The following is a 15,118-nucleotide window of genomic DNA, read 5'->3' on the forward strand; positions in this document are numbered from 1 at the left end:
TCCAAAGGGGTTTACCCATGGTTTTGGTCCAAAAATGGCCATTTTTTCAACTTTTTTTCAGGCAATATAGGCCAGGAAAATGACTTTTACCATATTCTAGACCAAAAAAACGCCTTTCTAGGGTAGAAAAACAAAAAGTTCAAAAAGTCGAAAAATTGACGTTTTTCCGAAAGGGTTAACCAATGGTTTTGGTCCAAAAATGGCCATTTTTCAAACTTTCTTTTAAGGCAATACAGTCCAGGAAAATGTCTATACGATATTCTAGAAAAAAAAAACGCTTTTCTAGGCTATAAAAACAAGAAGTTTAGAAAGTCCAAAAATTGACATTTTTCCAAAGAGATTAACCCATGGTTTTAATCCAAAAATGGCCATTTTTCCAACTTTTTTTTTAGGAATATATAGGCCAGGAAAATGTCTTTTACCATATTCAATAACAAAAAAACGCTTTTCTAGGGTATAAAAACAAGAAGTCAAAAAAGTCGAAAAATTGACATTTTTCCAAAGGGGTTAACCCATGGTTTTGGTCCAAAAATGGCCATTTTTCCAACTTTTTTTTTAAGGCAATATAGGCCCGGAAAATGTATTTTACGATATTCTAGAACGAAAAAACGCTTTTCTAGGCTATAGAAACAAAAAGTTTAAAAAGTCACAACATTGACATTTTTCCAAAGGGGTTAACCCATGGTTTTCATTCAAGAATGTTTATTTTTCCAACTTTTTCTTTTAGGCAATATAGGCAAGGAAAATGTCTTTTACGATATTCTAGAACGAAAAAACGCTTTTCTAGGCTATAAAAACAACAAGTTCAAAAAGTCGAAAAATTGACATTTTTTCCAAGGGGTTAACCCATGGTTTTGGTCCAAAAATGGCCATTTTTCCAACTTTTTGTTTTAGGCAATATAGGCCAGGAAAATGTCTTTAACGATATTCTGAAACGAAAAAAAGGCTTTTCTATGCCTTCAAATCAAGAAGTTCAAAAATTTCGAAAAATTGACATTTTTCCAAACGGGTTAACCTATGGTTTTGGTCCAAAAATTGCCATTTTTCTTGCTTTACTTTTTAGGCAATATAAGCCAGGAAAATATCTTTTACGATATTCTAGCACCAAAAAAACGCCTTTTTAGTCTATAAAAACAAACAAGTTCAAAAAGTCCAAACATTGACATTTTTCCAAAGGGGTTAACCCATGGTTTTGATCCAAAAATGGCCATTTTTCCAACTTTTTTTTTTAGGCAATATAGGCCAGGAAAATGTCTTTTACGATATTCTAGAACTAAAAGACGCTTGTCTATGCCTTCAAAACAAGAAGTTCAAAAAGTCGAAAAATTGAAATTTTTCCAAAAGGGTTAACCCATGGTTTTGGTCCAAAAATGGCCATTTTTCCAGCTTTTATTTTTAGGCAATATAAGCCAGGAAAATGTGTTTTACGATATTCTAGAACGAAAAAACGCCTTTTTCGGCTATAAAAACAACAAGTTCAAAAAGGCGAAAAATTGAAATTTTTCCAAAGGGGTTAACCTATCCACTTGGTACAAAATTGCCATTTATCCAACTTTTTGTTTTTAAGCAATATAAGCCAGGAAAATGCCTTTTACAATATTCTAGAACAAAAAAACGCCTTTTTAGGCTATAAAAACAACAAGTTCAAAAAGTCGAAAAATTGACATTTTTCCCAAGGGTTTAACCCATGGTTTTTGGTCCAAGAATGGCCATTTTTCCAACTTTTTGGTTAGGGCAATATAGGCCAGGAAAATTTCTTTTACGATATTCTAGAACGAAAAATCGCTTTTCTTGGCTATAAAACCAAGAAGTTCAAAAAGTCGAAAAATTGACATTTTTCCAAAGGGGTTAACCCCTGGTTTTGGTCCAAAAATGGCCATTTTTCCAGCTTTTTTTTTAAGGCAATATAATCCAGGAAAATGTCTTTTATGATATTCTAGAACGAAATAACGCCTTTTTAGGCTATAAAAACAACAAGTTCAAAAAGTCGAAAAATTGACATTTTTCCAAAGTGGTTAACCCATGGTTTGGCTCCAAAAATGGCCATTTTTTCCAACTTATTGTTTTAGGCAATATAGGCCAGGAAAATGTCTTTTACGATATTCTAGAAAAGAAAAACGCTTGTCTATGCCTTCAAAACAAGAAGTTCAAAAAGTCGAAAAATTGACATTTTTCCAAAGGGTTTAACTCATGGTTTTGGTCCACAAATTGTCGTTTTTCCAGCTTTTTTTTTTTAGGCATTATAAGCCAGGAAAATGTCTTTTACGATATTCTAGAACGAAAAAAAGCCTTCTTAGGCTATAAAAACAACAAGTTCAAAAAGTCGAAAAATTGACATTTTTCCAAAGGGGTTAACCCATTGTTTTGGTCCAAAAATGGCCATTTTTAAAGCTTTTTTTCTTAGGTAATATAAGCCAGGAAAATCTCTTTTACTATATTCTAGAACGAAAAATCGCTTTTCTTGGCTATAAAAACAAGAAGTTCAAAAAGTCGAAAAATTGACATTTTTCCCAAGGGGTTAGCCCATGGTTTGGCTCCAAAAATGGCCATTTTTCCAACTTTTTGTTTTAGGCAATATAGGCCAGGAAAATGTCTTTTACGATATTCTAGAACGAAAAATCGCTTTTCTAGGCTATAGAAACAACAAGTTCAAAAAGTCGAAAAATTGACATTTTTCCAAAGGGGTTAACCCATGGTTTTGGTCCAAAAATGGCCATCTTTTCAACTTTGTGTTTTAGGCAATATAGGCCAGGAAAATGTCTTTTACGATATTCTGGAACGAAAAAACGCTTTTCTATGCCTTCAAAACAAGAAGTTCAAAAAGTCGGAAAATTGACATTTTTCCAAAGGGATTAACCCATGGTTTTGGTCCAAAAATGGCCATTTTTCCAACTTTTTTTTTTAGGCAATATAGGCCAGGAAAATGTCTTTTACGATATTCTAGAACTAAAAGACGCTTGTCTATGCCTTCAAAACAAGAAGTTCAAAAAGTCGAAAAATTGAAATTTTTCCAAAAGGGTTAACCCATGGTTTTGGTCCAGAAATGGCCATTTTTCCAACTTTTTGTTTTAGGCAATGTAGGCCAGGAACATGTCTTTTATGATATTCCCGAACCAAAAAAACGCTTTTCTAGGCTATAAAAAAAAGAAGTTTAAAAAGTTAAAAAATTGACATTTTTCCAAAGGGGTTAATCCATGGTTTTGCTCCAAAAATGGCCATTTTTCCAACTTTTTGTTTTAGGCAAAATAGGCCAGGAAAATGTCTTTTACGATATTCTAGAACGAAAAATCCCTTTTCTAGGCTATAAAAACAAGAAGTTCAAAAACTCGAAAAATTGACATTTTTCCCAACGGGTTAACCCATGGTTTGGCTTCAAAAATGGCCATTTTCCAACTTTTTGTTTTAGGCAATATAGGCCAGGAAAATGTCTTTTACGATATTCTAGAACGAAAAAACGCCTTTTCAGGCTATAAAAACAACATGTTCAAAAAGTCGAAAAATTGACATTTTTCCAAAGGGGTTAACCCATGGTTTTGGTCCAAAAATGGCCATTTCTCCAGCTTTTTTTTTAAGGCAATATAAGCCAGGAAAATGTGTTTTACGATATTCTAGAACGAAAACACTCCTTTTTAGTCTATAAAAACTACAACTTTAAAAAGTCAAAAAATTGACATTTTTCCAGAGGGGTTAACCCATGGTTTTGGTCCAAAAATGGCCATTTTTCCAGCTTTTTTTTTTAGGCAATATAAGCCAGGAAAAAGTCTTTTACGATATTCTGGAACGAAAAAACGCTTGCCTATGCACTTAAAACAATAAGTTCAAAAAGTCGAAAAATTAACATTTTTCCATGGTTTTGGTCCAAAAATGGCCATTTTTCCAACTTTTTGTTTTAGGCAATGTAGGCAAGGAAAATGTCTTTCATGATATTCCTGAACAAAAAAAACGCTTTTCTAGGCTATAAAAACAAGAAGTTTAAAAAGTCGAAAAATTGACATTTTTCCAAAGGGGTTAACCCATGGTTTTGGTCCAAAAATGGCCATTTTCTCAACTTTTTGTTTTAGGCAAAATAGGCCAGGAAAATGCCTTTTACGATATTCTGGAACGAGAAAACGCTTGTCTATGCCTTCAAAACAAGAAGTTCAAAAAGTCGAAAAATTGACATTTTTCCAAAGGGGTTAACCCATGGTTTTGGTCCAAAAATGGCCATTTTCTCAACTTTTTGTTTTAGGCAAAATAGGCCAGGAAAATGCCTTTTACGATATTCTGGAACGAGAAAACGCTTGTCTATGCCTTCAAAACAAGAAGTTCAAAAAGTCGAAAAATTGACATTTTTCCAAAGGGGTTAACTCATGGTTTTGGTCCAAAAATTGCCATTTTTCCAGCTTTTTTTTTAGGTAGTATAAGCCAGGAAAATGTCTTTTACGATATTTTAGAACGAAAAAAAGCCTTTTTAGGCTATAAAAACAACAAGTTCAAACAGTCGAAAAATTGACATTTTTCCAAAGGGGTTAACCCATTGTTTTGGTCCAAAAATGGCCATTTTTAAAGCTTTTTTTCTTAGGTAATATAAGCCAGGAAAATCTCTTTAACTATATTCTAGAACGAAAAATCGCTTTTCTTGGCTATAAAAACAAGAAGTTCAAAAAGTCGAAAAATTGACATTTTTCCCAAGGGGTTAGCCCATGGTTTGGCTCCAAAAATGGCCATTTTTCCAACTTTTTGTTTTAGGCAATATAGGCCAGGAAAATGTCTTTTACGATATTCTAGAACGAAAAATCTTTTTTCTAGGCTATAAAAACAAGAAGTTCAAAAACTCGAAAAATTGACATTTTTCCCAACGGGTTAACCCATGGTTTGGCTCCAAAAATGGCCATTTTCCAACTTTTTGTTTTAGGCAATATAGGCCAGGAAAATGTCTTTTACGATATTCTAGAACGAAAAAACGCCTTCTTAGGCTATAAAAACAACAAGTTCAAAAAGTCGAAAAATTGACATTTTTCCAAAGGGGTTAACCCATGGTTTTGGCCCAAAAATGGCCATTTTTTCAACTTTTTGTTTTAAACAATATAGGCCAGGAAAATGTCTTTTACGATATTCTAGAACGAAAAAACGCTTTTCTAGGCTATAGAAACAACAAGTTCAAAAAGTCGAAAAATTGACATTTTTCCAAAGGGGTTAACCCATGGTTTTGGTCCAAAAATGGCCATCTTTTCAACTTTGTGTTTTAGGCAATATAGGCCAGGAAAATGTCTTTTACGATATTCTGGAACGAAAAAACGCTTTTCTATGCCTTCAAAACAAGAAGTCTAAAAAGTCGGAAAATTGACATTTTTCCAAAGGGGTTAACCCATGGTTTTGGTCCAAAAATGGCCATTTTTCCAACTTTTTTTTTTAGGCAATATAGGCCAGGAAAATGTCTTTTACGATATTCTAGAACTAAAAGACGCTTGTCTATGCCTTCAAAACAAGAAGTTCAAAAAGTCGAAAAATTGAAATTTTTCCAAAAGGGTTAACCCATGGTTTTGGTCCAGAAATGGCCATTTTTCCAACTTTTTGTTTTAGGCAATGTAGGCCAGGAACATGTCTTTTATGATATTCCTGAACAAAAAAAACGCTTTTCTAGGCTATAAAAAAAAGAAGTTTAAAAAGTTAAAAAATTGACATTTTTCCAAAGGGGTTAATCCATGGTTTTGCTCCAAAAATGGCCATTTTTCCAACTTTTTGTTTTAGGCAAAATAGGCCAGGAAAATGTCTTTTACGATATTCTAGAACGAAAAATCCCTTTTCTAGGCTATAAAAACAAGAAGTTCAAAAACTCGAAAAATTGACATTTTTCCCAACGGGTTGACCCATGGTTTGGCTGCAGAAATGGCCATTTTCCAACTGTTGTTTTTAGGCAATATAGGCCAGGAAAATGTCTTTTACGATATTCTAGAACGAAAAAACGCCTTTTCAGGCTATAAAAACAACATGTTCAAAAAGTCGAAAAATTGACATTTTTCCAAAGGGGTTAACCCATGGTTTTGGTCCAAAAATGGCCATTTTTCCAGCTTTTTTTTTTAAGGCAATATAAGCCAGGAAAATGTGTTTTACGATATTCTAGAACGAAAACACTCCTTTTTAGTCTATAAAAACTACAACTTTAAAAAGTCAAAAAATTGACATTTTTCCAGAGGGGTTAACCCATGGTTTTGGTCCAAAAATGGCCATTTTTCCAGCTTTTTTTTTTAGGCAATATAAGCCAGGAGAAAGTCTTTTACGATATTCTGGAACGAAAAAACGCTTGCCTATGCACTGAAAACAATAAGTTCAAAAAGTCGAAAAATTAACATTTTTCCATGGTTTTGGTCCAAAAATGGCCATTTTTCCAACTTTTTGTTTTAGGCAATGTAGGCAAGGAAAATGTCTTTTATGATATTCCTGAACAAAAAAAACGCTTTTCTAGGCTATAAAAACAAGAAGTTTAAAAAGTCTAAAAATTGACATTTTTCCAAAGGGGTTAACCGATGGTTTTGGTCCAAAAATGGCCATTTTTTCAACTTTTTGTTTTAGGCAAAATAGGCCAGGAAAATGTCTTTTACGATATTCTGGAACGAAAAAACGCTTGTCTATGCCTTCAAAACAAGAAGTTCAAAAAGTCGAAAAATTGACATTTTTCCAAAGGGGTTAACTCATGGTTTTGGTCCAGAAATTGCCATTTTTCCAGCTTTTTTTTTAGGCAGTATAAGCCAGGAAAATGTCTTTTACGATATTCTAGAACGAAAAAACGCCTTTTTAGGCTATAAAAACAACAAGTTCAAAAAGTCGAAAAATTAACATTTTTCCAAAGGGGTTAACCCATGGTTTTGGTCCGAAAATATCCATTTTTTCAACTTTTTGTTTTAGCCAATATAGGCGAGGAAAAAGTCTTTGGATTTTAGTGGAAAAAGAATCTCCGAATTTTCTATGGTTTAAGATTGCCAAAGAATATACAAAAACCGAAAAAGATATCTATGTATGTGGCACATATATCCCACCTCAAAATTCCATTTACTTTTATCCTGAACTATTTGAAGAACTTGAAAACGATATTGAGAAATTCTCGGCTTTTGGATCAATTCTTCTCATGGGTGATTTCAACTCTAGAACAGGCAAATACTCAGACAATGTCTGTCAAGAGGGCAACACCATTATAACAAACGATCAACCTGAATTCTCCTTATGCGCCCTTCAGCGACACAGCTTTGATAACGAATTAAATAACCACGGTAAACGGCTTTTAGAAATATGTAGGAGTGCAGATCTAACGATTATGCATGGTAGATCCCGTGGCGATTCGTTGGGAAGGCCAACATTTCATTGTAAATTAGGAGTTAGTGTTGTTGACTATGCAATATGCGACCAAGACTTATTCCACTCTATCGCGAATTTTGTTGTCAAAGAGCCGTCGAGTTTATCAGATCACAGTCCAATAATGACATGGCTTAACATTACTAAGGTAAATACCCACTTAGCTACAGAAAATACCAATGATACATTAATTCGTTTACCCAAACAGTTTATATGGGAAAATGATTCATCACAAAAATTTAAAACAGCACTGCAAACAAGAGACATACAGAGAATGGTACATGATTTTCTTGTTGACAGTAGGCCAGACAAACACATTAACTCTTCTCTCGATGCAGTAGAAAGGATTCTTTTTACAACCGCAAAACATTGTTTGAAAATTAAGAACGTTAAAAGACGATATACTAGATTATCTTCTGTTTCGTCTAACAAAAAATGGTTTGATAAAGAATGTCGTCTTAAGAGACACGAATTGAGGAAACTTGCTAATCTAAAACACAGAGATCCTCTCAATATTACGCTTAGGGAAAACTATCACACTGTCTTAAAACAGTACAAAAACGTTCTGAAACAGAAGAGAAAAGAATACTATCATACTAAGATTTCGGAACTGGAAGACATGATAGATAACTCAAACAGCCGAAATTTTTGGAACTGCTTGAAATCTATGGATGATTCTATGAAGGAAACTAGTACCCCGCCAATCTCAGAAGAAAGTTGGTTGTCTCACTTCCAGTCACTACACTCAAACGAGCCTCTTAATTCACACCAAGAAGCCATTATCGATGAGTTAACAAGATTAGAAGACGCAACAACACAATCACATGCCTTGGACTACCTAATAACTGAACTCGAAATACGCACAGCGGCTAACAAACTCAAAAACAACAAATCTTCGTATTCAGATAGAATAAAAAATGAAATGATCAAATCCAGCTTAAATGAACTAATGCCCATTTACTTGAAGTTATTTAACGCTGTTCTGACGTCAGGCACTATGCCTCAAACATGGTGCGGTGGCCTTATAACACCAATTTTTAAAAGTGGGACTAAAAGTGATCCCTCAAATTATCGGAGAATTTGTATTTCTAGTTGTCTTGGGAAACTATTTTGCTCAATTCTCAATCATAGACTTCTCAAGCACATTCAGTCGCGTGACATACTTCATAAATCTCAAATAGGTTTCTTAGCAAATAATCGAACCGCTGACCATGTTCTTATACTACGAACATTAATTGACAAATACGTTAACTGTCACAAAACGAAAGTATACGCATGTTTTGTGGACTTTAGAAAAGCATTTGATTCAGTGTGGCACGATGGACTCTTATACAAGCTGTTACAAATAAATGTCCGAGGAAACTTCTATAAAGTCATAAAAAGTTTATACTCAAACTCTACCTGTTCTATTAGGATTGGAAATAACCAAACACAACCTTTTCAATACACTAGAGGTGTGCGTCAAGGCTGCATTTTAAGCCCTCTTCTCTTCAACCTATACGTTAATGATCTAGCTTTTTCATTCAACAATATTTTATCTGATCCGTTTGTGCTACCAAATGGCACCAAACTCAATTCTCTTTTTTATGCTGACGACCTTATTATATTATCACGATCGAAACTAGGATTGCAAAATTGCCTAAACAAATTGTCTTCATATTGCAACGCCTGGATGCTTAAAATCAACCCCAAGAAAACCAAAATAACGGTTTTCCAAAAAGGCGCAAAGAAATGTGATTATGTTTTTCACGTAGGAAATGAAATGATAGACATTGTAAAAGACTATACTTACTTAGGGACTCGCATCTCGTCTCCCGGAAATTTTACACTCTCACTTGAACATCTTCGGCAAAAAGCCCTTCATGCTCTATTTAGTCTAAGACGCCACACTGATTTTAGTAAACTGAAACCTTCCCTTGCAAATAAAATTTTTGACACAATGGTCTCACCGATTTTAACTTATAACAGTGAAGTTTGGGGTGCCTTTGTGAAATCAGATTTTAAGTCATGGGATAACTCCGGAATCGAAAAAACTCATTTGCACTTCTGTAAACGATATTTAGAAGTCCATAACAAGTCATCCAATGTTGCATGCAGATCTGAACTTGGCAGATTCCCTCTGATCATTGATATAAATAACAAGATACTTAATTACTTAAACTATCTCCAAGAAAAAGATGAAAATTCTATAGTTAAACAATCTTTAAAAATATCTGTTGACCTTTATCATAGTGGTCAAAATAGTTTTTACTCCAGTCTTAAGAAGATGACTGACTACTATGATTTCCCAGGCTTTAATTGTAATTTACTGAATAAATGTAAAATTAAGCAATATGTAGATCTTATGCAAAAGAAATATATCACTTACTGGAATCATACCCTTCAACATTCACAAAAACTTAACTTTTATTATAAAATCAAAACGAATTATAGCCCTTCTGTCTACCTAGATTTAACAAGAAAGAACCCTTCTAGGAAAACATTAGTGAAACTGAGAATAAGCAGTCACAAACTTAGGATTGAGACAGGTAGATACGACAATCTACCACGTGACGAAAGGTTATGCAATCTCTGCAATTGTAACAGAATTGAAGATGAAACTCACTTTTTATTAGATTGTCCAAGTTTTTCTTCCATAAGAGATATGTTCTTCTCTAAACTAGATCCTAAAATGCCGTTTCTGCGACTACAATCACATGAGTCCTTATTATCACATCTGATGAATTCTCCTGACTATTTTATTAACATCCAATTAATTTCATTTATATCAACTTGCTTTGAATTGAGAGACAAACTTATCTCCGGAATAATTAATCCTACTGATGGTTAGAAATAAACAATGATTGATAAGTTTCAAATTATTTTAAATGTTTAATTTACAAGGAATCAATAAGTAATTTCAAGTAGCTTTTGCAATACTGTAATACTTTGTTATGGTCATGCAAATAAAGTTTATTGTTGTTGTTGTTGTTGTTGTTGTTGATATTGTGGAACGAAAAAACGCTTGTCTATGCCTTCAAAACAAGAAGTTTAAAAAGTCCATAAATTGACATTTTTCCAAAGGCGTTAAAACATGGTTTTGGTCCAAAAATGGCCATTTTTCCAACTTTTTGTTTTAGGCAATGAAGGCCAGGAAAATGTCTTTTATGATATTCCTGAACAAAAAAAACGCTTTTCTAGGCTATAAAAACAACAAGTTTAAAAAGTCGAAAAATTGACATTTTTCCAAAGGGGTTAACCCATGGTTTTGGTCCAAAAATGGCCACTTTTCCAGCTTTTTTTTTTTTAGCCAATATAAGCCAGGAAAATGTCTTTTACGATATTCTAGAACGAAAAATCGCTTTTCTAGGCTATAAAAACAACAGGTTCAAAAAGTCGAAAAATTGACATTTTTCTTAAGGGGTTAACCCATGGTTTGGCTCCAAAAATGGCCATTTTCCAACTTTTTGTTTTAGGCAATATAGGCCAGGAAAATGTCTTTTACGATATTCTAGAACGAAAAAACGCTTTTCTAGGCTATAAAAACAAGAAGTTCAAAAAGTCCAAAAATTAAAATTTTTCGAAAGGGGTTAACTCATGGTTTTGGTCCGAAAATGGCTATTTTTTCAACTTTTTGTTTTAGGCAAAATAGCCCAGGAAAATGTCTTTTACGATATTCTAGAACAAAAAAACGCTTTTCTATACCTTCAAAACAAAAAGTTCAACAAGTTGAAAAATTGACATTTTTCCAAAGGGGTTAACTCATGGTTTTGGTCCAAAAATTGCTATTTTTCCAGGTTTTTTTTTAGGCAATATAAGCCAGGAAAATGTCCTTTACGATATTCTAGAACGAAAAAACGCCTTTTTAGGCTATAAAAACGACAAGTTCAAAAATACGAAAAATTGACATTTTTCCAAAGGGGTTAACCTATGGTTTCTGTCCAAGAATGGCCATTTTTCCAACTTTTTGTTTTAGGCAATATAGGCCAGGAAAATGTCTTTTACGATATTCTAGAAGGAAAAAACGCTTTTCTAGGCTATAAAAACAAGAAGTTTAAAAAGTCAAAAAATTGACACTTTTCCAAAGGGGTTAACCCATGGTTTTGATCCAAGAATGTTTATTTTTCCAACTTTTGGCTTTGGGCAATATAGGCCAGGAACATGTCATTTACGATATTCTAGAACGAAAAAACGCTTTTCTAGGCTCTAGAAGCAAAAAGTTTAAAAAGTCCATAAATTGACATTTTTCCAAAGGCGTTAACCCATTGTTTTGGTCCAAGAATGGCCATTTTTCCAACTTTTTGTTTTAGGCAATGTAGGCCAGGAAAATGTCTTTTACGATATTCTAGAACGAAAAAACGCTTTTTTAGGCTATAGAAACAAAAAGTTTAAAAAGTCGAAAAATTGACATCTTTTCAAAGGGGTTAACCCATGCTTTTGATCCAAAAATGGCCATTTTTCCAACTTTTTGTTTTAGGCAATATAGGCCAGGAAAATGTCTTTGGCGATATTCTTAAACGAAAAAACGCTTTTCTAGGCTATAAAAACAAGAAGTTCACAAAGTCCAAAAATTGACATTTTCCCAAAGGGGTTAACCCATGGTTTTGGTCCAAGAATGGCCATTTTTTCAACTTTTTGTTTGAGGCAATATAGGCCAGGAAAATGTCTTTTACGATATTCTGGAACGAGAAAACGCTTTTCTATGCCTTCAAAACAAGAAGTTCAAAAAGTTGAAAAATTGGCATTTTTCCAAAGGGGTTAACCCATGGTTTTGCTCCAAAAATAGCCATTTTTCCAGATTTTTTTTCAGGCAATATATGCCAGGAAAATGTCTTTTACGATATTCTAGAAGGAAAAAACCCCTTTTTAGGCTATAAAAACAACAAGTTCAAAAGGTCGAAAAATCGACATTTTTCCAAAGGGGTTAACCCATGGTTTTTGTCCAAGAATGGCCATTTTTCCGACTTTTTGTTTTAGGCAATGTAGGCCAAAAAAATGTCTTTTACGATATTCTAAAACAAAAAAACGCTTTTCTACGCTATAAAAACAAGAACTTCAAAAAATCCAAAAATTGACATTTTTCCAAAGGGGTTAACCCATGGTTTTGGTCCAAAAATGGCCATTTTTTCAACTTTCTGTTTTAGGCAATGTAGGCCAGGAAAATGTCTTTTACGATATTCTGGAAAGAAGAAACGCTTTTCTATGCCTTCAAAACAAGTAGTTCAAAAAGTCGAAAAATTGACATTTTTCCCAAGCGGTTAACCCATGGTTTGGCTCCAAAAATGGCCATTTTTCCAACTTTTTGTTTTAGGCAATATAGGCCAGGAAAATGTCTTTTACGATATTCTAGAACGAAAAATCGCTATTCTAGGCTATAAACACAAGAAGTTCAAAAAGTCCAAAAATTGACATTTTTCCCAAGGGGTTAGTCCATGGTTTTGCTCCAAAAATGGCCATTTTTCCAGCTTTTTTTTTTAGGCAATATAAGCCAGGAAAATGTCTTTTACGATATTCTAGAACGAAAAAACGCCTCTTTAGGCTATAAAAACAACAAGTTCAAAAAGTCGAAAAATTAACATTTTTCCAAAGGGGTTAACCCATGGTTTTTGTCCAAGAATGGCCATTTTTCCAACTTTTTTTTTTTAGGCAATATAGGCCAGGAAAATGTCTTTGACGATATTCTAGAACGAAAAAACGCTTTTCTAGGCTATAAAAACAAGAAGTTTAAAAAGTCAAAAAATTGACACTTTTCCAAAGGGGTTAACCCATGGTTTTGATCCAAGAATGTTTATTATTCCAACTTTTGGTTTTAGTCAATATAGGACAGGAAAATGTCATTTACGATATTCTAGAACGAAAAAACGCTTTTCTAGGCTATAGAAGCAAAAAGTTTAAAAAGTCCATAAATTGACATTTTTCCAAAGGCGTTAACCCATTGTTTTGGTCCAAGAATGGCCATTTTTCCAACTTTTTGTTTTAGGCAATGTAGCCCAGGAAAATGTCTTTTGCGATATTCTAGAACGAAAAAACGCTTTTCCAGGCTATTAAAACAAGAAGTTCAAAAAGTCCAAAAATTGACATTTTTCCAAAGGGGTTAACCCATGGCTTTGGTCCAAAAATGGCCATTTTTTCAACTTTTTGTTTTAGGCAATGTAGTCCAGGAAAATGTCTTTTACGATATTCTGGAAAGAAGAAACGCTTTTCTATGCGTTCAAAACAAGAAGTTCAAAAAGTCGAAAAATTGACATAGGGTTTGGCTCCAAAAATGGCCATTTTTCCAACTTTTTGTTTTAGGCAATATAGGCCAGGCAAATGTCTTTTACGATATTCTAAACAAAAATCGCTTTTCTAGGCTATAAACACAAGAAGTTCAAAAAGTCCAAAAATTGACATTCTTCCCAAGGGGTTAGTCCATGGTTTGGCTCCAAAAATGGCCATTTTTCCAACTTTTTGTTTCAGGCAATATAGAAAAGGAAAATGTCTTTTACGATATTCTAGAACGAAAAATCGCTTTTCTAGGCTATAAAAACAAGAAGTTCAAAAAGTCCAAAAATTGACATTTTTCCCAAGGGGTTAGCCCATGGTTTGGCTCCAAAAATGGCCATTTTTCCAACTTTTTGTTTTAGGCAATATAGAAAAGGAAAATGTCTTTTACGATATTCTAGAACGAAAAATCGCTTTTCTAGGCTATAAAAACAAGAAGTTCAAAAAGTCCAAAAATTGACATTTTTCCCAAGGGGTTAGCCCATGGTTTTGCTCCAAAAATGGCCATTTTTCCAACTTTTTGTTTTGGGCAATATAGGCGAGGAAAATGTCTTTTACGATATTCTTGAACGAAAAATCGCTTTTCTAGGCTATAAAAACAAGAAGTTCAAAAAGTCCAAAAATTGACATTTTTCCCAAGGGGTTAGCCCATGGTTTGGCTCCAAAAATGGCCATTTTTCCAACCTTTTGTTTTAGGCAATACAGTAAAGGAAAATGTCTTTTACGATATTCTAGAACGAAAAATCGCTTTTCTCAGCTATAAAAACAAGAAGTTCAAAAAGTCCAAAAATTGACATTCTTCCCAAGGGGTTAGCGCATGGTTTGGCTCCAAAAATGGCCATTTTTCCAACTTTATGTTTTAGGCAATATAGAAAAGGAAAATGTCTTTTACGATATTCTAGAACGAAAAATCGCTTTTCTAGGCTATAAAAACAAGAAGTTCAAAAAGTCCAAAAATTGACATTTTTCCCAAGGGGTTAGCCCATGGTTTGGCTCCAAAAATGGCCATTTTTCCAACTTTTTGTTTTAGGCAATATAGAAAAGGAAGATGTCTTTTCCGATATTCTAGAACGAAAAAACGCTTTTTTAGGCTATAAAAACAAGAAGTTTTAAAAGAGCAAAAAATTGACATTTTTCCACAGTGGTTAACCCATGGTTTTGGTCCAAAAATGGCCATTTTTCCACCTTTTTGTTTTAGGGAATATAGGCCAGGAAAATGTCTTTTACGATATTCTAGAAGGCAAAAACGCTTTTCTACGCTATAAAAACAAGAAGTTTAAAAAGTCGAAAAATTGACATTTTCCCAAAGGGGTTAACCCATGGTTTGGCTCCAAAAATTGCGATTTGAAAAACAAGATATAAAAACAACAAGTTCAAAAAGACGAAAAATTGGAATTTTTTTTATTATTATTTTATTTAAAATAGGCAAGGAAAATATGTTTTAATATTTTCTTGATAGAAAAAACGCCTTTCTAGACTATAAAAACATCAAGTTAAAAAAGTCGAAAAATTGGGATCTTTCCAAAGGGGTTAGTCCATGATTTTT

The sequence above is a fragment of the Porites lutea genome, chromosome 10 (assembly GCF_958299795.1).
Source record: "Porites lutea chromosome 10, jaPorLute2.1, whole genome shotgun sequence".
Classification (NCBI taxonomy): domain Eukaryota; kingdom Metazoa; phylum Cnidaria; class Anthozoa; order Scleractinia; family Poritidae; genus Porites; species Porites lutea.